Source organism: Equus quagga, chromosome 2, assembly GCF_021613505.1.
Source record: "Equus quagga isolate Etosha38 chromosome 2, UCLA_HA_Equagga_1.0, whole genome shotgun sequence".
NCBI classification, from domain to species: Eukaryota; Metazoa; Chordata; class Mammalia; order Perissodactyla; family Equidae; genus Equus; species Equus quagga.
The window spans coordinates 147,657,571-147,683,412 of NC_060268.1; the positions used below are offsets into that span (position 1 = coordinate 147,657,571).

General features: G+C 41.6%; 1 protein-coding gene across 2 annotated transcripts in view; it reads left to right on the forward strand.

Annotated features, from left to right (window-relative positions):
• Positions 1 to 25,842, forward strand: part of PCGF5 (polycomb group ring finger 5) — a 117,624-nt gene that overhangs the window by 19,319 nt on the left and 72,463 nt on the right. The window contains exon 1 of one of the 2 annotated variants that reach the window (XM_046652666.1): positions 23,752 to 23,911. The exons of the other annotated variant lie outside the window; for it this stretch is intronic. The gene's annotated coding sequence lies outside the window, so the exon portion shown is untranslated. Of the gene's footprint in view, positions 1 to 23,751; positions 23,912 to 25,842 lie in introns of those variants that run through there. 2 annotated transcript variants of the gene reach the window in all.

Below are 25,842 nucleotides of genomic sequence, written 5' to 3' on the forward strand. Positions count from 1 at the left end.
AGAGAGCAGTTCTTTAGTATTTACTCATATTCCTCATCATTAGTCAAGAATCTTTACTCTAGTTAGTGTTTTAAAACTGTTGAAACTAGAAACAATCTGTGGAAACAGAGAATGTTCTAGAATAAGATGTTCATTCATTCAGGAAATACTTATTGAGTGCCTACCAGATAGTCTTTGGATTATCAGTGAACAAAATAGAGATCCTTAATGTAATGGAGTTTATTTTCTAGCAGAGAAGACAGACAATAATCAATGAGCATAATAAATATTCATTATAGATTTGTTATAAGGTAGTAAAAGCTATGGAAAAATGAAAAAGTCGAGTAGGAAAAGGGTGGTGGAGAGAGGAGAGCTGGGTTGCTTGTAAATACTATGGTCAGGAAAGGAGGTATGGTGGGCAGAATGGCCCCCAAAAATGTCCATGTCCTGATCCCTGGAACCTGTAAATAGGTTAAGGTACATGGCAAAAGGGACTTTCCAGCTTTAATTAAAGTTACAGACCTTAAAATATGGAGATTATCCTGGGTTATCCAAGGGACCCCATCTAATCCTTGAGCCTTGAAAAGTAGAGTGGTGGTTAGAATCAGAGAGGTGTGGCTGAAGTTGGAGTGATTCAAAATGCGAGATTCAACCTGCCAATGCTAGAGGGAGCCGCATGGAAAGCATGAGAAGGAAGGATGGCAGCCTTGAGGAGCAAAGACCATCCTTCAACTGATAGGCAGTAAAGAAAAGGGACCTCAGTCCTACAGCGGCAAGAAACTGAATCCGGCCAACAACCTGATTGATTCTAGATGCAAATTTATCCCCAGAGCCTCCAAAAAGAAAAAAAGCTGTCTGCTGACACCTTGATTTTGGCCTAGTGAGACTCTGAGTGGTGGACCCAGCTGAGCCATGCTGTGCCCAGACTTCTGACCTACAGAACTATGAGATAATAAATGGGTATTGATTTAAGCACTGAATCTATAGTAATCGCTCACAGCAGCAATAGGAAACTAATATAGGGGATGAGAAAGTTAGCCAAGGGTTTTGGGGAAAGAGTATTCCAGGCAGAGGGAACAAAAAGAGCCAAATCCTAAAGTGAGTTGCACCTGGAGTATTAGAGAGCAAGTGGCCAGTGTGGCTAGAGTGGAGAGAGCAAGGGGGTGAGTAGTAGGAGATGAGGTCAGAAGGGCAACTGGGGTGGAGGGTGGAGACCATGAAGGGCTTTGGGTTTTATTCCAAGAGAGCTAGGGAGTCACGCACCATTTTGATCAGAGAAGCAATATAATTTGACTTAACTTTTAAAAGAATTGTGCCGGCTGCTCTGAAAATAGACTGTAGGGAAGAAGCCAGGAGACCAGTTAGGAAGTGATAGTAGAAATCTTGACACAAGATGGTGGTGGCTTAGACCAGTGGTAATGGAGATGATGGGAAAAGGTTGGATTCTAGATATATTTTGAAGATAAAGTCTGTTTCTCTGTGAGTTATGTGGGGTATGCAAGAGAGGAAGACTAGTCAAAGATGATTCTAGTTTGGGGCCTGAACAACAGGAAAGATGAAGTTGCTGTCAATTAAGATGTAGAAAGCTGTCAGTGGAGGACATCTGGGATGAAAGGGAGAATTGGAGTTCATTTTGGACGTACTGAGGATGAAATGTCTGTCAGACATCCAATTGGAGATGCATAGTGTGATAGGCAGAATAATGGCCCCCAAAGATGTCCATATCCTAATCCCCAGAACGTGTGAATATGTCACCTTAGATAGCTAGAGGAACTTTGCAAGTGTGACTAAGTTAAGGACCTTGAGATGGATTATCTGGGTGGGCCCAACCTAATCACATGAATCCTTAGATGTCAGCACTTTCCTGTAGTTTTCAGAAGATGTGACTCTAGAAAAATGGTTGGAGAGATGCAGTGTTGCTGGCTTTGAAGACAGAGGAAGGGGGCCACGGGCCAAGGAATGTAGGTGGCGTCTAGAAGCTAGAAGTGGCGAAGAAATGCATTCTCCCCTAGGGCCTCAAGAAAGGAACAGAGCCCTACCAACATCTTGATTTTAGCCCAGTGAAAACCATATCTGACCTACAAAACTATGAGATAATAAGTTTGTGTTGTCTTAAGTCACTAAATTTGTGGTAATTGGTTACAACAGCCGTAGAAAACTAAAATCAGAGTAAGCAGTTGGATCTGCATCTGGAGGTGAGGAGAGAGGTCTGGATGTTGAAAGCATGGAGATGGTATTTAAAGCCATGGGACTCAATGAGAGATCACCAATAGAATGAGGAGAGATTGTGAAGAGAAGAGGACAAATCATGCAACATTAAGAGATCAGGGTGAAAGAAAGAAATGGCAAAGCACATCGAGAATGATCAACCAAGGAGGTAGGGGGCAAACGAAGGGAGAGTTGTGTCCTGGAAGATGAGTAAAGAAAGCATATCAAGGAAGAGGGTGTGATCGCTGTGACATGCTGCTGCTGGGCTAAGATGAAGAGTGAGGCAATGTTAATGAAAAGTTTTGCTGCAAAAGAGAGTAAAGAAAAGGGATGGTAACTGTCAGGAAAAGTAGTGTCTAGAGAACTGTTTTTGTTTTTTAAAGATAGCATTAAGGGCATGTTTGTATGCTCATGGAAACTATCCACTCAAGAGCAACAGTTGATAACAGAGAAGGGAGAATTGCTGGGGAAAAGTCCTCAAGGTGGCAGTAAGGATGGTACATGGGGGATGAATTGGGTGCCTACCTTGACAGGAGAATGGCCAGTTCATTATGGTGCCCGTGGAGAAGGCAGAGAGTATAGGGTGGGTAAATGTGGGAGTGTGGGGTCTGGCCCGGTGGCGCAGCGGTTCAGAGTACATGTTCTGCTTCAGCGGCCTGAGGTTCCCTGGTTCAGATCCTGGGTGCGGACATGGTGCTGCTTGACAAGCCATGCTGTGGCAGGCATCCCACATATAAAGCAGAGGAAGATGGGCACGGATGTTAGCTCAGGGCCAGTCTTCCTCAGCAAAAAGAGGAGGATTGGCAGCAGATGTTAGTTCAGGGCTAATCTCCCTCAAAAAATAAATAAATAAATAAATAATAAAATAAATAGATATACCAATTAAAAAAAAGTGAGAGTGTGTGGGGGTTCTCTTCTGATGCTTCCATTTTCTCAGAGGAGAATGAGGATGGGGAAGGTGATTTGGGGGACTTACCAGACTAGGGACACACAGTAGGATTGCCTGGCAGCATTAAAAGCCCGTTAGAAGTCTGTGGTCGTGAATTTCAAGGAGTAAATGCCACCACACACCTTTGAGAAAAGTGCTTCCTGATGGTAGATGCCTCTTCTCTCCATTAAAAAAAAAAAAGCCAAATACTAAAGGAAAACATGAGGTGGAATTATAAGAGAAGCCCAGTATTTCCTTACTTATCATTTCTATCACCACCTAGATTTCTAGAAGATAGCTTGCCTTATAGGGTTATTAATATTCCTAAATTGTTGAATATAAATCATGTTTTGCTAAATCAATTTTAAATGCCATTGTAGCCTGGGTTCCTCTAAGTAGCGGAACCTGGACAAGGGTTTATGACAATTAGTTTATTTTGAGGAGTAATCTCAAAGAGCAGGATTTGGTCCTGGGAAGAGTTAACGGGGAGGAAGGAAATTCAGTCCTAGCTTTGTTCAACAACTTGGTCACCACTGTGGCAGCTGGGACTTCATCCTACAGGGACTCTCCAAGAATGTGCCTTAAAATGTCTAATGGGGGGTAATTTCATTTTTCATCCACTTGCTCCCATCTCCCCCTGATCATGTGTTGCCCCACGGGGAGTTAAGTCCATCACAGAACCATGCCTGTGTCAGAATGCTCTGTGTTTCCTACAGATGAGATGAGGATGCAGCTGAAGCCCCATGAGGGTGGCTTGACCACAGTATCCCCAGTACCACACGGAAGGAGCTCAGTCTATCCTTGTCAAATACATGGTTTTCATAATTCGTCTTCCTGCTCCCTGTTTTCCATGCTGTGTGGCTCATCTCGCCCAGTGAAGCCACGTATTAAATGAGGAACTACTGGGGCTTTGGGAACTCACTGATGGACAAGACACAGTCCCTGCCCTCAAGTCTCGCAGTCTGTTAAGGAGCTTCCAGGTTCTTTTTATCCTGTGCGTGAGAGCCCCCCTTAAATCCTTTTTAAACAAAAGAATAACATGATGTGGTTTCTATATTAGAGGTGGACAGAGTCAATTAATGGCAGTGTTCTGGTTGTCTAATGCTGAGTGACAAACCACCCCAAAACTTAACGATTTAACACAATGATTGTCTGTTACCTCTCACAGTTCCTGTGGGTAGGAATTTAGAATCTGATGGCTATATGGCCTGTCTCCATCCCACTCAGCATCAGGAGGAAAGGCTCAAAGGCTGGGGGCTGGAATCATCTTAAGGCTTGCTCACCTGGTGCCTGGTTTGGGACACCTTGGCTCCTTGGACATGTCCCTGTCTCTGTGTGCCCTCTCTAAGTGGTCTGTCCAGCATGGAGGCATCAAGGGAACCAGACTTGCTATATAATAGCTCGGGCTCCCAAGGACTGTGTCCCAAGAGAGAAAGATCCAGAGGAAAGCTATATTGCCTTTTATGCCCTAGCCTTGGAAGTGACATAGAGGCACCTCTGCCTGGTCACAGGCCTGCCCAGATTGAAGAGGAGGGATTACAGACCCACCTCTTGATGGAGGAGTGTCAACATCACGCCGTAAGAAGACGTGGGATGGGACATGTATGTTGATGCAGCCATCTCGGGGAAAATAACATCTCACAGGCAGTGTTATCATCACACTGACTGCCAACATTTATTGAGGTTCATGGAGGTGCTAAGTGCTGGATGTCTCATATTATTTAGCTGCTGGCAGGTACAGTTTATAAGGTAGCCCCCTTTTTACAGTGAGACAACTGAGACTTGGCAAAGTTAAGTATCTGGTGTAAGCTCACAAAGGATTTCTGTATTTAGTGGTAAAAGGGCAAATAGGAGTGAGGAGTAGGTGGGAGCCTTACTTACGGAGGGAAAACAGACCCGTGGTCCCTCTCCTGACTCCTCCTTCAGCAGCTACCGGACGGTTTTCCCCCACCCCTTTCCTCCTTCTTCTCCCCTCCAGTATCAGTATATTTTCATTTTGTTCAATTAAATTTCAGTGATGTTTCCCTACACCTTTTCTCCCCAACTGTGCATGTAAATCATTTTAGTTATGTTTTGTGTCTATGGGTTGATCTAGAAACATAAGTATTATGAAAGACACCCAAACTGATTTTAAAAAAAGTTCTGGATGGTAAACTATTGGTATGTTGGAAACTTTTATAAATAGAAAGGATACCTTTCCTTATACTGATAATTCTCAAACTTTTTTGCACCTAGAAGGCACCTCTGAGAATTCACCTAGGTTAGTGATTTTCAAAGGGGATTTTCCATCCTAGTAGGGAGGAAAGTACTGTAGTTTGCAAATGCCCCCTCCCTGACACTTCTTCCCTCCTGACCTGAGAATGGCTGGCCCATACTGCCCAGAAAGGCAGTAGCTCTGAAATCCTGTTCATTTTAAACCTCATTACTGAGCATCTTATGGACACTGTTGCTTAGTGTGTTTAATGAATGAATTCCATAAATGTAAACCTCCAAACTGCTGATGCTCCTCTGGTTTTCCCCTGCATCTAGGCATCCAGTTTTTAGAAATTAGAAGCATCTTTGGTTTTAGGGCCTTGCCTACGTGCCTAACAGAGCTAATAAATCAGTATCTGTTGTTTTGGCCTCACAGCACTGATTTAAACACAGACCTTCTGAGGAAGTAGAAACATTGTTCTCTTTGTCTGGATTCATATTGCCATTTAGAAAATAGTTCTTCAGGTTCTTCTCAAGATGATCCATTCATTCATTCAATAAATGTTGATTATATACTAAGTGCCAGACACTGGGGAGTCTAGAGCAGTGAACAGAGCAGCCAAGAAATGTCTGCCCTCATGGAGCTTACATTCTAATGGGTTGAGACAGTCAATATATGTATATGTGTGTTATTTGTCAGATGGTGAGAAATGCTATGGAGAAAAATCCTCCAGGGAAAGAGAATAGAAGTGTCAGATTATGTCACTCTACCCAATTATGTTCCCATGGCTTCCCTTCTTCTCTAAGTGGAAACCAGAGTCCTTACAGTGGCCCAGAAGGCCCTGCATGATCTGGCCCCTCGTCTTCCTGACCTCAGCACCCTCTCAGTTCTCAGCCACACTGGCCTCCTTGCTGTTCCTCTTTGCTGCTCCTTGGGCATGAGTATCGTTCCGGCTCATGGCACTCTCATTTCCCTCTACATAGCCATGCTTCCTTCAGATATCCTTAAGACTAACTCTTCATCTCTTTTTGTTCTTTGCCAGGATGTCACCTTCTCAGTGATGCCTTTCCTGACCGCCTTATTTTGAATTTCAGTCACCCTCCTTACCCACCCCTAGCACTCATTACTCTCCAGGAGGTCACAGCCCAGCAGAGGAGGTGACCAGATGCTACTAGTTGGCACAACCATTGGCAGAGCAGCATCACTGGCTTTCTCTCCAGGGGGTGGCCTGCCTGTGGGTTGGAGAGCCGTCTCTGTTTTTCAGTATTGCAGAGTTCTCAGTAAAGGCCATGCCTAGTGGCAGCACCATAGGAATCTCCCCGGCCTCTTCAGAAGCATGATCCAACCCTGAGCTTAATTAATGGGAATTCCCAGGATGGCATTTGCCTTTGTCACACCATGGATTAATAGCTCTTATGGATTGGATGTAGTCTCTTGAAATAGAAGGCCATCTTTCAGATGGATTATTTCTACCCCACGATTTTTGACTGAGTGTGTTTGGTATGTTTAGTCTGCTTCTCCTCCTTGGCAAGGCCATTCTTATTTTCCTTCTCTGGGAGATTTTTCTCTCTTTCATCACCCTCTGTGACTGCCTCATCTGAGTTCTCAGCTTTCAGTTTCATTGACTATGCTGACCTTTCATGTATTTCTTCAGAAACTGAAACTGCATCTCATACATAGCTGGTTTATATCTGCCTCATTCCCATTTTATTAAAAAGTTAGCTTTTTTCCCCCCTTGTCTCTACCATTTCCTGGTCTTACAGAATTAAAAGGAACATCCCTGCTTCCACAAACTTCCAGAGTCTGTGATTTTTGTGACATAATAAACCAAATTTAAAATGTAATTGTTACAGGCTGAATTCCCCAGGCAGCAGACTGAGATGGAGTTTAGCGTTCAGGATGTTTATTAGGAAGTCCTCTTTGAAGAGTGGGAAAGAAGGAAGGAGGCAGAAGGAGAAGTTGAGTGGTGGTATAGGCCCAATGACAACCTTCGTCGACCCCACAGGGAGCTCTGGAGCTAGAATGGCTCTTAAGAGTTGTCTTGACTTGGAGCAAGATGGCCAGGCCTTTATACTCCAGCATCGCTTATTGCATGTTGGTCACCTTGGGGGAGTGTGTGACCTTGGGCAAAGAGGATCTCTGCAGCTGAGGCCATCCTTGCAGAGGCCAATAGCACCCCCAGCAAGTGCTGCAAGAGGGCCTCACTGAAGGGGCATCTGGGCTGTGCCTCCTAGTTTCTTCCACATTCATGTAGGTGCAGTTCAGCTATGGCTCCAAGATATGATGCAGTGTTTTCGTTGAGAAGTCACCTCCATTGTCAGTTTTAGTTTGATATTGAAATTTGCTTTATTTCCTTGAAAGCATAGGATGGTAAAGCCTGAACAGGACATAGAGGTCCTCTGTCCAGCCCTCTTACTGAACAGAAGGAGAAACAGAATATTAGAGGAGTGGAAATCTCAGTTTGGTTTCCCCAGAAACAGACCCCAAGACAAGGATTTGAGAGTAAGCAGTTTGAGAGGTGCTCCCCAGAAATGTCAGTGGGGAAGTGGGCAAGGGGAACAGGGAAGAGAAGGAAGCCAATAAAGGTGCATTTTCAAGAGAATTACTGCTATGGGCACTTTGAGTTCAATCTTTTGAGGGAACTCAGGCCAACGGTCCACATGCTTGAGAATTATCCTACCCAAAGGGCAAGGAAGCTGAGATATTTGCCCAGCAACTTACCCCGTCCATCCTTGACAGAGGGCTGTTTCCTGGAGGAATTAATTTCCCTGCATTCCCAGGTCAGTCTGTGAGTGGGCCCAGACTATTCCCAGAGCCAGAGCAAAAGCCACAGGTGTTCACAGAAAGCTGCCTGTAGCATGTGGAGGTGAGCCTTGAGGACACAGGAGCAAGGGAGAGACAATGACCGTGTCTTCTACAGGGCATTGCCTAAAGTTGCACTAGAACTCAGGTGTCCTGACTACTGGCCAGGGCTCTTTACTCTGATTATTGAGCTTCTTCCAAGACTGTGCCCAAACCTGTTCTAAGTAATTTAGTGAGGAGAGTGAAGATGTAGAAAGAACAGGGATATAGTCCCTCTTTTTGAGAAGCAGCCTAATTGGAGGACCAAGTGCACATTCATGTCTGAAAGAACACAAGGGAAGATTTCATAAGCATTTGCTCAGTGTGTAGATGATGATGTACTGAAAGCTGTGCATCGCGTACGTCAGTGCTGAGGTGCTGCTGTAAAGGGCTGCTCCAGAAGGAAAGGTATTTTTCGTTTTTAAGAGATTTGAGTCTGTAACAGGGTCTCAGTGGAAATTTTGCCTATGGATTGATGTGGACTCAGTGGTGAGATAGCATACTGGTTAAGAGTTGGGGGACCTTTGGAGAGCCGTTTGGTTTTACATCCTACTTCCATCACTCAGTGGTCATTGGACAGTGGGTAGATTAAGCCTCAGTTTCTTCTCCATGATATAGGACCAGTACTAGAATCTAATTCATAGGGCACATTCAGTGAAGCAATTGATGTAAGAGCATTTCACTGAGAGCCTGCCATGTATAAGGAGTTTGATAAACATTAGCAATGGTCGTGATTATTGGTAGAGGAGAATGGTGAGTTCAGGTCAAGTGGGAGAATGATTAGGGCTTGAGATTCAAGGAGCAAAAGCAGAAATTCTGTGAGGTATAACTTCTGGGATGCTAGGGTAGTGATGGGGAAGGCTTTATGAAGGCGAGAAGGGCTGCCCACTCACCCGAGTTCTCATGGGAGCCTAGGTCCCCTCAAAGCAAAAGTTTATGGGGAAACCCAATATGTAAAAAAGATAAACAGAGCTAGTCGTTTGAAGGTAGAGTGAGAAACCAGGGTCCTATCTTCTCCCTCCTCCCTCAACCACCCACAGCCCCTGAGGGAATTCTGAGAAAGCCCAAAGCTGCAAGAACAAAAACAGTTTCTGTAGAAGGATTGTAAAAAGCTACTGCAACACCTCATTTGTGCTATATTGAGTTTATTTTCCAGAAAAACAGTTTTTCAGAAACTCATCTTGGATGAAATTTTGCTTAAGTTTGTTACTTTTTTGCCTTCTTAACAAGGCTGAATGAAAACCTTTTAATCTGTTCTTGATGATTTTTGATTATAGTAATGAACATTTAGTTATGGTTCTGTGCTTTAATGTGGTGATTAAACCTCAGAGGTTCTGAAGAGCTGGGACTGTTTACTTGTGCTGCGCTTTTTAAATTGTTACAAGAAGCAGCGTGGCATTGGGGGAAGGTTCTGGACTTGGGAGTCAGACTGTCCAAGTCCGTATCCCAGTCTTGCATCTTATTAGCATTGTGATCTTGGGCACGTACTTGACCTCTCTTTTTCTCAGTTTCTTCTTCTGTAAATTGGGAATAGTATACTTACCCCATAGGGTTATTGTGAGAAATAAGTGAGTTTTTATATGTTCATTGCTTAGAATAGTGCCTGCATATAAAAAGTGCCATACAAGTGCTATTATTATGAATTTTATCTGTTTTATAATTCTTCTGTCTTCCTCTTTCATGTAGCCTAGAGGGTAAGCCTATGGGCTCTGAAGCCAAACAATCTGGATTTGAATCCCAGCACCATTGTGATTTTGGGAAAGTTAATTTCTCTGTGATTCAGTTTATTCATCTGAAAGATGAGGCTAATATTACAAACTAGTTCACAGGATTGTTGTGAGGATTAAATAGAATAAAATTTGTAAAGCCCTTAGCACAGTATCTGGCACATTGTATCACAGTTATCATTGTTATTAATTATTAAGGCTCTAAATGAGGGATACTTTAACTGGAATGTAATACAGAGCCAGAGGTTTTAACTATATTGACCCCTTAGAAGCCTTTAGAAAGTTCCTTCTCATTACTTAATTGGTTTTCAGTTAGTAGGGGTTGTTAACTTATTGATCTTAAGTACTGAATATTTTCACTGTGCTTCGTAATATTGGAACAAGGAGTGGATGGGTGGAGGGGTTAACCATTTATGCTATATAATATGAAGCTTATTATCAAACTCTGACTCAGAACTTCTAGATGTATTTATGTTGAAGGAGTTAGATATTTTTTGGTTAAAAGGTTGACATGATTAGTGTTCATACAAGGGGATAGTTTTGAAGGAAGAAAAACAGTAAAGAAACGTATTGGTGGAAATGACTAGAAGCAACACAGGGTAGGCAGAAAATTTTCTGATACAGAAGAATAGACGCCAAACATGATAAAAAGCAAGCAAGCAAGCAAACTGATTTTGCAGCCTTGGTGGGAGGGATGTTCAGCCACCAGCCACCAGAGTACCGCTTGATGCTGAGCATTTTAAGGGCTAATTTAGGTCTCTGGAGCATGCCACGATCAAGACTAATCCATGCATGAGGGTTTCGTGTAACCAAAGTTTTGTTGCGTATCAGAGTGTTAAGAAAAATTATCCAGTGCTTGGAAATGAGGTACAAGGATGATTACATGCCCTTTCAGTGTTATACGGGAGCATTGTCAGGTGTATCCAGCCAAAGATCACATAATTCTCTAGGGAAATGAACCTTTTTTTTTAACTTACTGTTTACTATTGATTAGGACTCAGCTTCTATGAAGTTAGATTTTAATTGTAGACTGATATCTTGCAAATGATTTCTGTCTCATAGAGAAGATAACCCGCAAAGTTTACAGTTTTATTGACCTATAGGTCATTAACCAGTTTTATATCTAAATTAGCAATCTTATTTCAGTATTCTGTCTTTTATCGACTACATATACTTCAAGTGTTTTTTGTACGCCACTGAACCAGATGTATCTTTCTGCTGGGTTCCTCATTAATTGACTTAAATAAATTTTTGAAACATGCTCAATTTATGTTTGTGTAAGAGTCCCATTTTTAGCTTCTTGAAAACTGTATCCCACCAAACGAACTACCTATTCATAGAAATTTCTTTTCTTCCTGTTTTATGCTTTCTCTAACATTTTTGTTTGCTTTCCGTGGTAATTTCAAAATTAAAGTATATTTTATAGGTATTTCATTCTTGTAGGAATTCTGTGAAGAACAGAAGCAAGTGTAGGTAGTTGAAAGTTTTAAACCTGATTGTCTTAGCCTAAGTTTAATTGTTGTGAGCCTAATTGTTTTAGTAAGACACATTTCGGAAATGAATGTTCTATCAGTGTAAGCTACTGTTAACGATTTTATACAGTTTTCATAATGCGATTGTGTAACTAGTTGCTATTTATTGTAGTTGATTGAGTTTGTGGAGCATGACATCAGAGACTGTAAAGATGTTCCATTTTATGTAACCAGAACTACAAATGAGATAGTGATAAAATTTAGAGACCATGTTTTTGAATAGTTATTTGCTTTTATCGTGAAATGTTTCAGAATTGTGAAGATAATGTTTAATTTGTATACATTTCTGTCCGTTGTTTGCTCCTCATAAAGTATTCTGACAAGCCTTGCAGTAGGGAAGAAAGCTATTTGTTAGGGATGTCTTAGACAGGATCCCAGCGTCAGATGATAAATAGAATTTATGACCTTTAAGGTCACTTGGATTGTTAAAGTTCTGTGATCCTAAAGTTGTCATGAAAAACTCTTTATATTAGTCCTTCCTCTGTTTGTTAGAGGTTTGGTCTCAACTGTTTTAGATATGCTTAACTAATTTACTTGCTAGATATTTATTTAATTAATACTTAATTCTTCTAGAAGGTAAGCTCCATGAGTACAGGGCGGTGTCTGCCTAATTCACCACTGTGTTCCAGGCACCTGGCTCAGTACCTGGTATGTCGTAGGCCCTCAACAAAATATTTCTGGGGTGACTGAATGACTCCATGCCCACTTTCACTCCATTATAACACAAGGAATGCATTTAGAACTTGATCATAGACAAATGATTGCAAATGCTGAGCGCGGTTGGATGTTTAATCCAGGGTTTTACCAAGCTGTGAGAATCACAGAGACAGAGCATATCCTTTAAGTACTCTTGTTAGTCATCTGTATTGAACTCTTCCATCCTCTGCAGCTTTTTTTTTTTTAATTAGCCTGTTTGGAAATTACCAAAACAGGGAATAAATTGATAGGAAATGAAATTTTCTATCCGGACAAACCCTTGGTTCTCAGAAGTTTTGGAAGATGATTAACATGAGCAGAAAATGCTAAGAGGGGTAGCCCACAGAATAAAACCACTAGTTGTACATAGCAAAAGGTGCACTGTTCTAATTCATTATTGCTCTGTCCTTTTTCTCTCTTCCTCAGACTCTTTCCCCTGGTAACTGCCTCAGTTTCTTTTCTGAAATTTGAGTACTTTTGGTATTGACTTGATCCTGTGTAGGCCACCAAGTCCAAGAAATGTAATAAACTCCCTTTATCTGGACACAATGTTGAAGTTTCCTTGGTGTTCAGGTTTTAGCTTCTTTCTCATAAAATGCCCAAAATGAAGATTTTCGTAAAATTCAGAGTGTGTATTGAGTGTATTTAAATTGAATATATACATGACAATTGTCTAGTAAATTTGTATTTTTTATCTATATAAACAACTTTTAAAAACTCTTGAGTAAACCAAATTATATGTAATACAGGTTTAGGGTCCTAGTTCTTCCACTCCAATGAGATTAAATCTATAAATATAATTATTTTTAAAGCACTAAATATATCTCTCTCTCGTTAGAGTCACTAAGTTGGGCAAAATCTTCACTTCTTTAATTCTCCATGTCATCTAGCACAGTTGCTCACAAATATTTTGAAAGAATGTTACTGAATTAATTTCCTTTTTTCTGAATTTCTAAATTGCTAGAAACTTTTAGTCTCTATACACTCAGCTCAGTAACAGGGTGCAAATATCTGCCAGCTGTCCCCACGTCAGCGGTGGCAGTCTAAATCCCTCACAGGCTGTGAGTTGGTCGAAGCGTACCTGCAGTCTCAGATCTCAGTATTATACCCGGCAGGGTTGTGTTCCAAATTCACTGTTAAACTCATTGTTATGAACTGAGCTCAAGGTACATTTTTTCCCTTTAGAAACAATGTTATTAAATATTATAAATGATGTGTTTCCCAGGCCAGCCCACACAACTCCTATCTGAACTGCAGTTGGTCATCCATCCATCCGTTCCTCCATCCATCAAATACCTAGAAAGTTCCTACTGTGTGCCACGCACCAGACTGTGTTCACAGTTAATAGAGGTGAAAGCTATGGCCTAATAACATTTTGGCAACCCCCATCAGCTTAGCAAAAATTGGCTTCTTAATCTTTTATCTGTAAATTAATCTCACAAATATTGATTGAGGAACTACTCTTTGCCAGGCTTTCTGCTTGTCACCAGGAATAAGAGTGAACAGGATGACCCCTGCCTTCAGGCTGCTTAACAGCAGAACTTGAAGAACAGCAGGTTTGCTGAAAGGAGAACGGAGAGCCAGGGACAGATGTTTTCTGAAGCACTTTCCAAGCATTTTCAAAGCCTTTTTTATGCTGATGGCAGTAATGCTTTATTGTGCCTCGGTCCCCTTCCAAACTTATCGTCCAGGAGGGGAGGATGACTTCTGTGAAAACCAGCACTGAAGGTTATAAATATAAGTCTTAAGCTTATCAGCTGTGAAAGGGCTCATATTATTTTTTAACTTCCCAAACCAAAGAGAACCTTTTTGAAACTTTCGAATGGGGGTTAAACGAGAGTGGAAGGGAGAAAGGAGTTAGGCAGGGGGCATTTCCTAGTATGCAGAAGAAATAACCTGCGATGGAACTAGCAGAAAGGGGGGAAACCTGCACGAGCCTTACACTGAGCAGAGCAAACGGGGCTGTTTCTCCACAGTGGTTCCTTCATTATGGGACTGTGTAGTTGGCTGTCCAGAGCAAACGGGACATTGGACAGATGGAAAAGGGGGAGGAAGCAATCAGCTTATCAGAATAAACGAGAAAGTCTTGATAATGGGCCAGGAGGGACTACATGACCTCTAATCTCTTCTCCTCCTTACTCTCTTCCTCAGTAGCCTGAGCACAGGATCCTGCCTCCGGACCTTCGCACATGCTATGCCCTTTGCCTGGCATACTCTTCCCCTACTTACCTGCACAGTTTAGTTCCTCAACTGGCCTCTGCTCAATGTGACCTGACTAGAGTCCTTCTCTGACCACCCTGTTTTAAATGACATTCCCCCTCAGTACCTCTCAGCTTTGTTTTTGTTTATAGCACTTATTACTGCCTGACATTGTTTATTTTCTTGTAAACTTTTTTTTTTTGGTGAGGAGGATTGGCCCTGAGCTAATACCTGTCCCAATCTTCCTCTTTTTGCTTGAAGAAGGGTGGCCCTGAGCTAACATCTGTGACCATCTTTCTCTATTTTGTATGTGGGATGCCTCCACAGCATGGCTTGAGGAGTGGTGTAGGTTTGCGCTGGGGTTCTGGGCCATGAACCCCGGTTGTTGAAGCCAAGTGCTCTGAACTTCACTACACCACTGGGCCAGCCCCTATTTTTTTAATTGTCTGTTTCCTTCTACTAGAATGTGAGTTCCATGAGAATAGGATCTTTGCTTCACTGCTCTAGTCCTGTTTTGAGAACACTTGCTGGCACATTTAAGAAGGATTTAGGAGGTGTACTTTCAAAGAAGGGACTTTTAGCCTAGAAGGTGCTTTTTCCTAAAAATCTTTTTTTAAAGACGAATTTTTTCAGCCTGCCATTTTTACCTGTGTTCAATTTTAAGACCACTTTGGGTAGGGGAGGGTACAATTGTTAATGGTATTCTATACTATATTCCTCTACTAGGAAGTTGTGGGATGAGGGCCATTTCTTGCATTACTTTTAATCTTTCACTATTTCTGGTTTTTTTCTGTTTGCAACTTTTTATTTTGACAAATTCAAAATCTACAGAAAAGCTGCCAGAATAATTCAGTGAGCACTCATATACTTTTCACTTAGATTCACCATGTTAACATTTTGCCACATTTGATCTCTCTGAGTACATATTATTACACTTCTCACTGAACTATTTAAGAATTAGTTGCAGATATGACCCTTCACCTCTAAATACTTCAGTTTGTATCACCTACAAAGGAGATACAATTACCATATTCAGGAAATGTAATGGTGATACAATAGCATTATCTAATGTGCAACCCTGGCTCAATGATGTCCTTGACAGCAGTAACGTACTTTTAACAACAGGAAGGAAGTCTCAATCCAGGGAACAGTCCAGGATCACACATTCCATTTAGTTATCAAGCCTCTTTAATCTTTCTCAGTTTTTCTTTGTCTTTCATGATGTTAACATTTTTTTTAAAAGTACCAGCCATCTGTTTTGTAGACGGTCCCTCAGTGAGGGATTATTTTATGTTTCAGCATGATTCGAGTTATGCATTTTTGGCAGTAATATTACAGAGGTGATATTGTATCCTTCTAAGTGTGTCACCTCAGCAGGTACATGATGTCAGGTGGTCCCCTTACTAGTGATGCTAAATTTGGTCACTTAAGTAGAGTCCAACAGATTTCTCCACTCTAAAAGTACATTTTTCCCTTTGTAATTAATTCATAAATAATCTGTGGAGAGAGACTGCAAAACTGTGTAAATATCCTGCTCCCCAACAAACTTTCAGCTAACGGTTTTAGGATCCTTAGAGATTCTTGCCTGAATCCATTATAACAACGATGGTTGCAAAATGGTCATTTTCTAACTCTTTCATTGCTTATATATTTATAAGTTGGCATTCTGTTATAAAGAAGAGCCTCAGCTTTCCCCATTTGTTTTTTGTTTGTATGCTTGTTTTTTGTTTTTGTTTTCTTGGTGAGGAACATTATTCCTGAGCTAACGTCTGTGCCAATCTTCCTCTATTTTCTGTGTGGGACGCCGCCACAGCATGGCTTGGTGAGCACGCCTGGGATCCAAACCCGCGAACCCTAGGCCACAGATGCAGAGTATACGAACTCTGCACTGGGCAGGCCAGCCCTCTCCCCATTTGTTTTATTTGCTTGTTATAAATACGGACTCATGGATTCTTTTCTTGAAATTTCATGTGTTATAAGTTATAATCCATTACTATCTTTCATTTTTTGTTTTTAAAGATTTTATTTTTCCTTTTTCTCCCCAAAGCCCCCGGGTACATAATTGTGTATTTTTAGTTGTGGGTCCTTCTAGTTGTGGCATGTGGGATGCCACCTCAGCGTGGCCTGATGAGCGGTGCCATGTCTGGCCCAGGATCCAAACCGGCAAAAGCCTGGTCTGCTGAAGCAGAGTGCGCAAACTTAACCGCTTGGCCATGGGGCCAGCCCCACTATCTTTCATTTTGATGCTCAGATTATCCTAGAGTTGGCCTATCTAACTGCACTGATCCTTAGCATCTGGGGAGAGAAATACCTAATCCCAGGAGTAGGAAATATTTTTAGTACATTCACAGTACTTCTGAAATTTTAATTGCTTACAAATCACCTGGGGCCCCAGATTCTGCATTCCCAACAGGCTCCCTGGTGCTGCTGATGCTGACAGTCTGTGGACTGCACTTGACATAGCGAAGGTGCTTGTAGGCTGATCTGGAAGACTTAAAATACTTCTTGCTCTCCCTGTATTAGTATGAAAAGTTCACCTCATTAACGTGGAAAAGACTGATCTTTTGAAGGGTGTATGAGCTCTGGTAGGCATGGAGGAGACAAGAGCTACACTCCAGCTACTTGATTCTGAGAAGTTATGATAATGAGGAACGCTGTATTCCCCTCACTCATGCTTACTTTTTCATTTCCCTAGAAATTCTGACCTTTCGGGGAACTGCTTCAGCTCCCAATACCTGGTATCAGGGGAAATAGTGACAACTTCAGTGGAGGGTGTGTCTCTACCAGCATTCTCTGTTACTCAGACCCAACTTTGATACCACGGGAAGTTAGGCAGTTTGAGCTTCTCTTCAAAAGAAAAATGTTCATGGGGCCAGCTGGTGGTGTAGTGGTTAAGTTCACACGCTGCGCTTTGGCGGCCTGGGGTTCACAGGTTCAGATCCTGGGTGCAGACCTAGCACCGCTTGTCAGGCCACGCTGTGGTGGCATCCCACTTAAAATAGAAGATTGGCACAGATGTTAGCTCAGCAACAATCTTCCTCACACACACACACACACACACACACTCTCACGTATTTTGCTCTGGAAGAATTATGAGTTTCCTATCATTGGCAGATTTCAGTGACTTTTGGTCAAATAGTTTCCTTTTTTCCTTTTAAAGCCATTTCTAGACAGATTGTTGTTGGCGCTCTGGCCATCTGCAGTTTGTCTGCGACCATAACATTCATAGAAATTCCAAATGTGCATAGTATTTGTATTGATTAGTAATCTTATTTAATCTATTTACATTTTTGTCAGCAGTCCTTTTTTTTCTGACATAATTTCATTTACCCGTCTGTCATCTGACTTTTATATTTCCCCTTACTTCATTCTATTACTATTAAGAATGGATGGGGTCTTCCTTATGGAAGGAGAGAACTTTACAAGTGAGGGCATCCCTCTGTGGAGGTCTTAGAGGATGCATCAGAAATCAGAGGACACCTAATGTTATAGACTGAATGATTGTGTCTCCCCCAAATTCCTATGTGGAAATCCTCCCTCCCAATATGATGGTATTATGAGGTGGGCCTTCAGGAGGCAATTAGGACTGGGTGAAGCCGTGAGGGTGGAGTCCTCATGAAAGGCCTCATGAGAGAGCGTGTTTCCTCCGCTCTGCACCATGTGAGGATACGATGAGTAGTCTGCTGTCTACAGCTTGCAGGAGGGCTCTCACCAGAACCCACCGGTGCTGGCATGCTGATTTCAGACTTCCAGCCTCCAGAATTGTGAGAAATCAGTTTGTGTTGTTTATAAGTCACCAGTTTATGGTGTTTTGTTATAGAAGCCTGAACTAAGACACCTGTTGATATAAAATCATATAGTCGTCCTAGCGGCTACTAGTAAGCATTGGGGGAATGAATGAATGTGGAACCAGTGTGCACATACCAACTCATTTAGCAGAATCCTAGAGAGTTCCAAAATGAAAGTGTTGTTTGTTGTTTGTTTGTTTGTTTTAATCGCTATCGTTTGTATCTTTTGCTGTTTCTGGCATTTAGCTAGACAGCTGAGCATGGTATTAGACTTGAATAAAGCTTGGGCACTTTCTGACTTACGAATGATTCATGACTCCATACGTTCCAGTGTGCTCATAGCTCCCCCTTCTTTCCAGAAGGCTGCCCCACCACCCTGCTGAGGGTGCTAGGCACTCTCACCCTTATTGCAGAGATCTCCCTGGTGCTAGAGCCCGCTTCTCTGCCAGAGAGTGCTGTAGCTCTTGCGATCCCTTTCTTGGTCACAGCACGTACTTACATGCTCATTGAACTCTGTGGAGTTGGTAGGGGGTTTATTCTTCCTCGCTGAGTAATTATGTGTTTCAGAAGGGTGTTTAATATAGCCACACTATGAAAACATTACCTCTAAAAGCTAACCTGGAGATCTTCTCATCAGAGACATGAACAAGTAGAGACCTTTTAAGTTTTCTTTGTTGGAAGATGCCACCTGAAGATTTCTAACAGCAAACTGCATAATTGGCTTAGCCTGGTAAGAGGTGATTGTCCCACAGAGGTTCAGTGGTTGCTGTGGAAGCACAGGGCCCACAGAGCCTGTGATCTGTGTGGGCCACTGTCAGTGTACAGGGGCATGGCTGTGGCAGGGTGCCAGGCCCTGTGGAAAGCAGAAGGGCTGTCTCAGTGCCTCCAGTGCTAGCCACCTGGTACCAATTAGGCCACACCTGCTTTCTGCTGTTGGTCTCTCTCTCCCTTCTCTCTCCTGTGAGCTACTCTTTTTTTTTTAAAGATTTTATTTTTTCCCTTTTCTCCCCAAAGCCCCCCCAGTACATAGTTGTGTATTCTTCGTTGTGGGTTCCTCTAGTTGTGGCATGTGGGACGCTGCCTCAGCGTGGTCTGACGAGCAGTGCCATGTCCGCGCCCAGGATTCGAACCGACGAAACACTGGGCCGCCTGCAGCGGAGCGCGCGAACTTAACCACTCGGCCACGGGGCCAGCCCCTCCTGTGAGCTACTCTTAAAAAAAAAAATCACTGAAAACCAGAAATGTTTCAGATTCTGACTCAGATTTCTATGTATCTTAATAAGTTCTCAGAACTGTGTTTGAATTCTGGTGATACTAGTAAATGGGAGAGCAAGTCTCACCTCTTCTCGCATTCAAATATAGAAGAATATCTCATTCTGACATGGAACAGTTCTCAGACAGGTGGGCTGCTTCACAAAAACCTCCGTAGGACTATGGCAGCATCCTTCACAGAGCCCCAAACAGTGTTTAACATGTAGGTACTAGGGAGTGTTTGTTAAATAAATGATCCAGAGCAAAAAGGACTGGCAACTGAGTGCATTTTATCTTCATTTCCCATCTTAGCAGCTTTTTAAAAGCATCATTTTGATTCCAACAAACTTGGATCCCTCATTATATTTGCTATGCTTTGTTTAAACATTGCTCAAATGTCAGTCTCTGGCTGTTTATACACACACATATGCAGAGACTGACTTGCTATATCCAAACACAGAAATACCTGCTTAGTTGGCATGATTAGCTGGGGGAATTGGTTGTTAGGTTGAAGGATACACTGGAAGTTATGTGTGTCTTTAATGTTACCCAAAAAGTCTTGAGATGATTGCTTAGAGTGTTACTTCGTGACAGTGTGCCGCATTAATTTTACTGACTGTATTGCTGTAAAGGTTATTATGAATTCAGCCAGCATTTATTGAGTGTTTCCTAAGCTCACAGACCTGTCCTGGGCCCTGTCAGTCCCTGCCTTCAGCTTGTTTACCTTCTGACCGGATAGACTGCATAAACACACAACATCAATACCAGTAGTAAACCAGTTAAATATCAGGTGCACGAGTCTCCAGTAGTTCTCAGAAAAGAGAGACTCAAATGAGGTGGAAAGGTGGAAGAAGGAACAGTTTGGAGGCTGGAGAATTGCAGTTGGCCATAAGGGATGGTGAAGAGAAAGAGGGAGGGTATTCCATTTAGTAGGGAGCAGCATAAGCAAAGGCTAGAGGTTGGCATTTGCCACGTGTTTGAAGGACAGTGAGAAGCCTGGTCCAGCTGTGGAGCAGAGGTTTCAAGCTGAAAAGAGCAGAGATAAGGTGATAAAGTTTGTCTGGTGCCAGGCCCCAGAGGCGTTACACTGTCACAGAGCAGAGTGGTCTGGAAGGCGCTGCAGCAGCCCCAGGACTGTCCTGGTGCAGCTCTGCGAGGTCTACCCCTGCCTCCATCTGTCATGAGCTGTGGCCTCCTGGTTGTCATGCGAACTCTCTGTGCCACGGTTTCATTTGTAAAATGAGGACAGTGATTGTATCTATCTCACAGGGTTGCTGGAAGGAATAAGAGAAACAATCGCGGACAGCACAGCGCTGGGTGCTTGGTAGAGCTCCTTACGTCACTGGTTCTTAGGCAGGCAAGAGCAGCCATGGTGGCTGTGCTCTGGAAGGCTGACTGTGACATGCAGGTCAGGTTGAGTGAAGCTTGAGGAGGCTTTGTGGAGTTGCCTTTTGCCCGGATGGAGTTGAAGACAGGATTTTAGAGGTGTCGTCGGATTTCCAGCCTCTACGGGAAGGCGCAGGAAAGTGTGCAAGATTACGGGTTGAGCGAAGCCATTCTTTTTTCACTGCATCTCTATTTCACAGATTTTAGGAATGATCCTGCTTGACAGTCATTCAGAAGTGATTTGATCAGAGTAATTGGCAGTGTCCCTTAATAGCCGTGGAGAACTCCGATGCTGGTCAGTTAGAGGAAGTGAATTATTGGGCCAGAAATAACTGAAAGTTTGTTTGCTGGCTTTTTTTTTTTCTTGGTTAATATTTTATATTGTGTAACCAGAAGCTGCTGTGCTGACAGGGATGAGCTAGAGAATTGAATCTGAATAAATCAAAATGGAAAACAACTGGAAATATCCCTACAAGAACTGTCGTGTATAACTTCAGTAACTCATGCAAGCTAATTTTATTTGTTGTATTTACACTTTGGGTGGATAAGAAAATGGAGTGCAGCTCTCTATAAAAACAGGAATTCTGTTTCATACCTTTCCTTGAAGCTTTTCCTTCTTTTAACGATAATATTTTTAGCTGAAAGTAAGTTTAATTCATCTAGTAGAATGTTTGAATTTTTCTAAAGCTTTATGTCTTCTATCTTTGTAAAGATATGAATAAGTTGCACTTCAGTCCTATCTTCATGGTAGAAACTGGATGAAAAAAATTACAGCATGAGCATCACACCACACAAAGAATCTGCATCTTCAGAGGATAACATTACAAAACACTCACATTTTTATCACAGTTAAGTTTTACTTCCTAAGTGCTGCTTGTCTGTATTTTGATTCTGAATGTTATATGTGTTTCCACATATGGTATGGAGTGTTCTTATGTGCAATTTGAGTGGTTTCAAGGGTCAAAACTTATAAATGCTAATAGTTCTGGTCTGGCACTCCAGATACAATGCCGTGCATTTACTGACATCAACAGTTGTTCATTAGTCTGGATGATATTTGTGTCTTATAAAATGTAAAAGAGATAATCAGTTAAAAGTGTGACTGTAATGTTTGAAGAAATACACCTCTCTAGGTCTTAGTCTCTGCAGTCTTTAAAATATACCATGCATATGTGTGTGTACATATATGTATATGTGTATGTATGTATATATATGTGTCAAGTAATCAACGTAACAATTTGGCTATATCTAGCACAAATTAGGTCTATGCCAGATATTATAAGTATTAATCTCTATCAGAATTCCTTTGAAGTGATCCAAAAGAATATCTAGAATTAACTGCAGTATAAATTGATTTTAAAATAACCATATTCTGGCTTATACACTTGGAAATTACATTAGTATGAATGGGGATTCACTACTCCTCCCTTTCTGTTTAGTTCAGTCAACCACCCTCTGGATCCCTTTCCTTCCTTGTCTTCCCCAGATCCGAATGTAAGCATCCTTAACTGTCTCTCAGCTGCCTTCCTACACCACACTTTATCTGCAGTTGTTTAGCCTTTTGGCCAGTCCATTCATCTGTTTGTCCTGCTCCTTTGCCAGCACGGCTGTCTGTAAATCAGTACTACTAGAAATATTTTATCCAGTTCAACTGGGTTCTCAGTGCTCTTGTGCCTGGACAGAGTCTCCCTGATTTCCCATAGCCATGGTCCTAAATTTGATCAGTTTCCTTAAATTTTTTTACCCAGAGTTAGTTGAGTTGTAGTCCCTTCTTCTGGTGGAAACATCCTTGGAAGGATTTTCCCCTCCCCTACAATGCAGTTCTGGTGCTGCTGCTTCAATCTCTACCTGTGTTGTCCTAGGGCCATCTTCTCTCTGTGTGTCTGCGTCTTCACATGGCATTCTCCTTGTTCTTTTAAGGACACTAGTCCTATTGGACTAAGAGCCCAACTACTGTAGTATGACCTTGTTGTAACTTGATTATACCTTCAAAGACCTTATCTTCAAATCAGGTCACATTCATAGGTTCCAGGGGTTAGCATTTCAACATATTTTTTGGGGGGACACAATTCAACCCATAGCAGGCATTTAGAATAAATCTGTGCATATTAATACCTAATATTAAATATTAAAATAATGAAGTTAATGGACAAAGTATAGAAGTGTGAAACGTTCATATTGTTGTTGAGTATGGGTTTTATAAATGTCAACTTTAAAAAGCTAAATTCTATTTATTCAGTTTTATTAATGACTAGTTTATTGTTGGATACTTCTAAAGTTAATTATTTTATATGACATAAAGACTTCATACAAGCACTCATGCCTATGCTTATAAGTTCAGTTTCTAATTACAGAAATTCTTTTCCTTTTCCAGTAGAAATGAGTACTCCACTTAAAACTTCAGACTTCATTGGTAAAAAGGATTAACGAATAAATTGTTTAGGAAGTACCGTAAAGGAAATGGTGATCTACTAATTTATGATCATCAAGTTCCAATTAATTTCCTTGTCGGTATTTGTGATAAGTGTCATCCTTCTAAAATTTTAGGAAGTGATATGTCATTGTAAGTTGTTATATCAAGAACAACAATTCTTGACAAAACTTCCTTTTTAAAAGCATAAGTGAATACAAGTAATTACCTCTCGTCCTTGGATTTTTGTGCAGTTTTCTCAATGTAGTAAATTAAAATGTCAATATTCAAGTGATCTAATAGCAAAGCCTCCTCTCTTGTAATTCAACCATGTAGGTAGTGAATGGGCCTCAGTCTTGATGACTTGCCTGAAAAGTACTTTGAAACTCTTTTCCCTTGTTCACAGATTGTTCTTGTTTGCATATAACAGTCATCCAAAAAGCCAGAAGGGGAGCGTATCATCAGTACCTGTCAGCTGTGTCACTTTCTTCGTTTAGCATTCTAGAAATAGAAGCATCCTTCCTGCTCCTTAGACTGTCTGGCCAGGTCTGGTTCCCACACTTGCAGTATCCTTATTCAAATGTGTCCTCTCTTATTGCAGCTGCTGTCCTTCAAAAGAGATGGTATGGTGAACTCTCACCACCCTGTCATTCTGGGCTTCTTCTCAGACCAGGATCTAGTCTGCTGAGGCTGGCCACAGTGAGGCTGGAGTTGACATATACGCACACTCCAGCATGACTTCCCCAGGTCAGGCCTGCTTGCAGCACTGTCTGTAAGTATGTAAGCAGATAGCTTACCCCTCGAAGCCCTGTGTTTTCTCTTAGATGAGCACTTTAGAACCCCAGGTAGAATGGGAAAATACTTTCTCTTTAAATGTCACTAGATCTGTTTAATATCTTGAAGTCAGAGGTAAGAGACTAAGCCTGTTTTTTGGTAAACAGGAGAGAATGTTTTTGTTTAATATTCCTTTTTTCTTTGTTGGTAGACTTTCTCCATTGTGACATAGGAGAAAGACTAGATTATACAACCCTGTACAAGGAAGAATAAAAGTTTCTGACTCTCTGAGCTGTTTCATGATGATGATGATGGTATCACTACCTTCCAGAAGTTAAGCCACTATATTCTACTCATTGCCTGGAAAATAGAAATCATAGAGTTAGGTTAAGATGTTGCACTAGAAGTGTTCTGGTTTGAAACTGTCATCAAGAGCTTATTGGAATTGTAGAAATTATCAACCCTGGGATACAGGAAAATTTTTAATCGCTATCATCCATACATGTTCACAGGGATATTCTCAAGGTCACGAGTTGGCAAACTACAACCCAAGGGCCAAATCTGGCCCACTGCCATTTTCTTAAATAAAATTTTATTGGAATACAGCTACATCCATTTGTTTACATATTGTTCTGTCATTTTTTGCCATATATGAGCAGAGTTGAGTAGTTGCGACAGAAACCATATGGCCCACAAAAGACTAAAATTTTACTATCTAACCCATTACAGATAAAATTTGCTGACCCCTGCTCTAGGTGATGCTTCCAAATTGTACAACCATATAATTGAAGAACTTCAAAGCCCATTAGAGATTATGTATCCCAAGTCTAAAGTGATTTTATGGATGGGCAGATCAAGGCTCATGAAGTGACTTGCCGAAGGTCTTACTGTTTGCTGGTGATTTTCTTTTTCTTTTTTAAAAGGAAGATATTTTTCCAATAACTTTTTTTAAATTGTGATAAAATGTATGTAACATAAATGTTATCATTTAACCATTTTTAAGTGTACAGTTCAGTGGCATTAAGTACATTCATATTGTTATATGACCATCACCACCATCCATCTCCAGAACTTTTTCATCTTCCTGAACTGAAACTCTATATCCATTAAACAATAATTGTCTGTCTCCCCTCCCCCTAGTCCCTGGCAACCACCATCCTACTTTCTGTCTCTATGAATTGGACTACTCTAGATACCTCATGTAAGTGGAATCATACAGTATTTGTCTTTTTGTGACTAGCTTATCCATAACTTGTTTAATTGAAGGAAGTATGCTTTACAGAAACAGGGAAATTCTAGCCTTGTCCCTGCTGATCCAACACTTGGCTTGGCCCAGGGTGAGCTAGCTGATCAACTTTTCTTAATGTCCTCAGCTCTAAAATGGTACATTTTGGTATCTTTCTTTGAAGAATATACACAGTATCATGATATTGGTCAATTAAAGCAAAACAGGAAGATCCTAAAATTTACAGTGGAATTTGTTGTTGTTAGTGCCATCAAGTCGATTCCATCTCCTAGTGACCCTGTGTACAGCAGAGCAGAACCCTACCTGGTCTTTTTGTGCCATACTGTCACCTTTGGCGCTATATCAGACAGTGCTTCGCTGCTATTCATAGAGTTTTCATGGCCCATTTTTTTTGAAAGTGGATGGCCAGGTCCTTCTTCCTAGTCTGTTTCAGTCTGGAAGCTCTGCTGAAACCTGTCCACCGTGGGTGACCCTGCTGATATTTGAAAAGCCAGTGGCATAGCTTTCAGCATCACAGCAACATGCAGCCATCACAGTATGACAACCGACAGACTGGTGGTGTGGTTCCCTGGCCAGGAAAGGAGCCTGGACCATGGCTGTGAGAACACCAGATCTTAACCAGTAGACCACCAGGGCTAGCTTTACAGTGAAATAGTCACAAAATATTAATTTTGAAGTTCAGG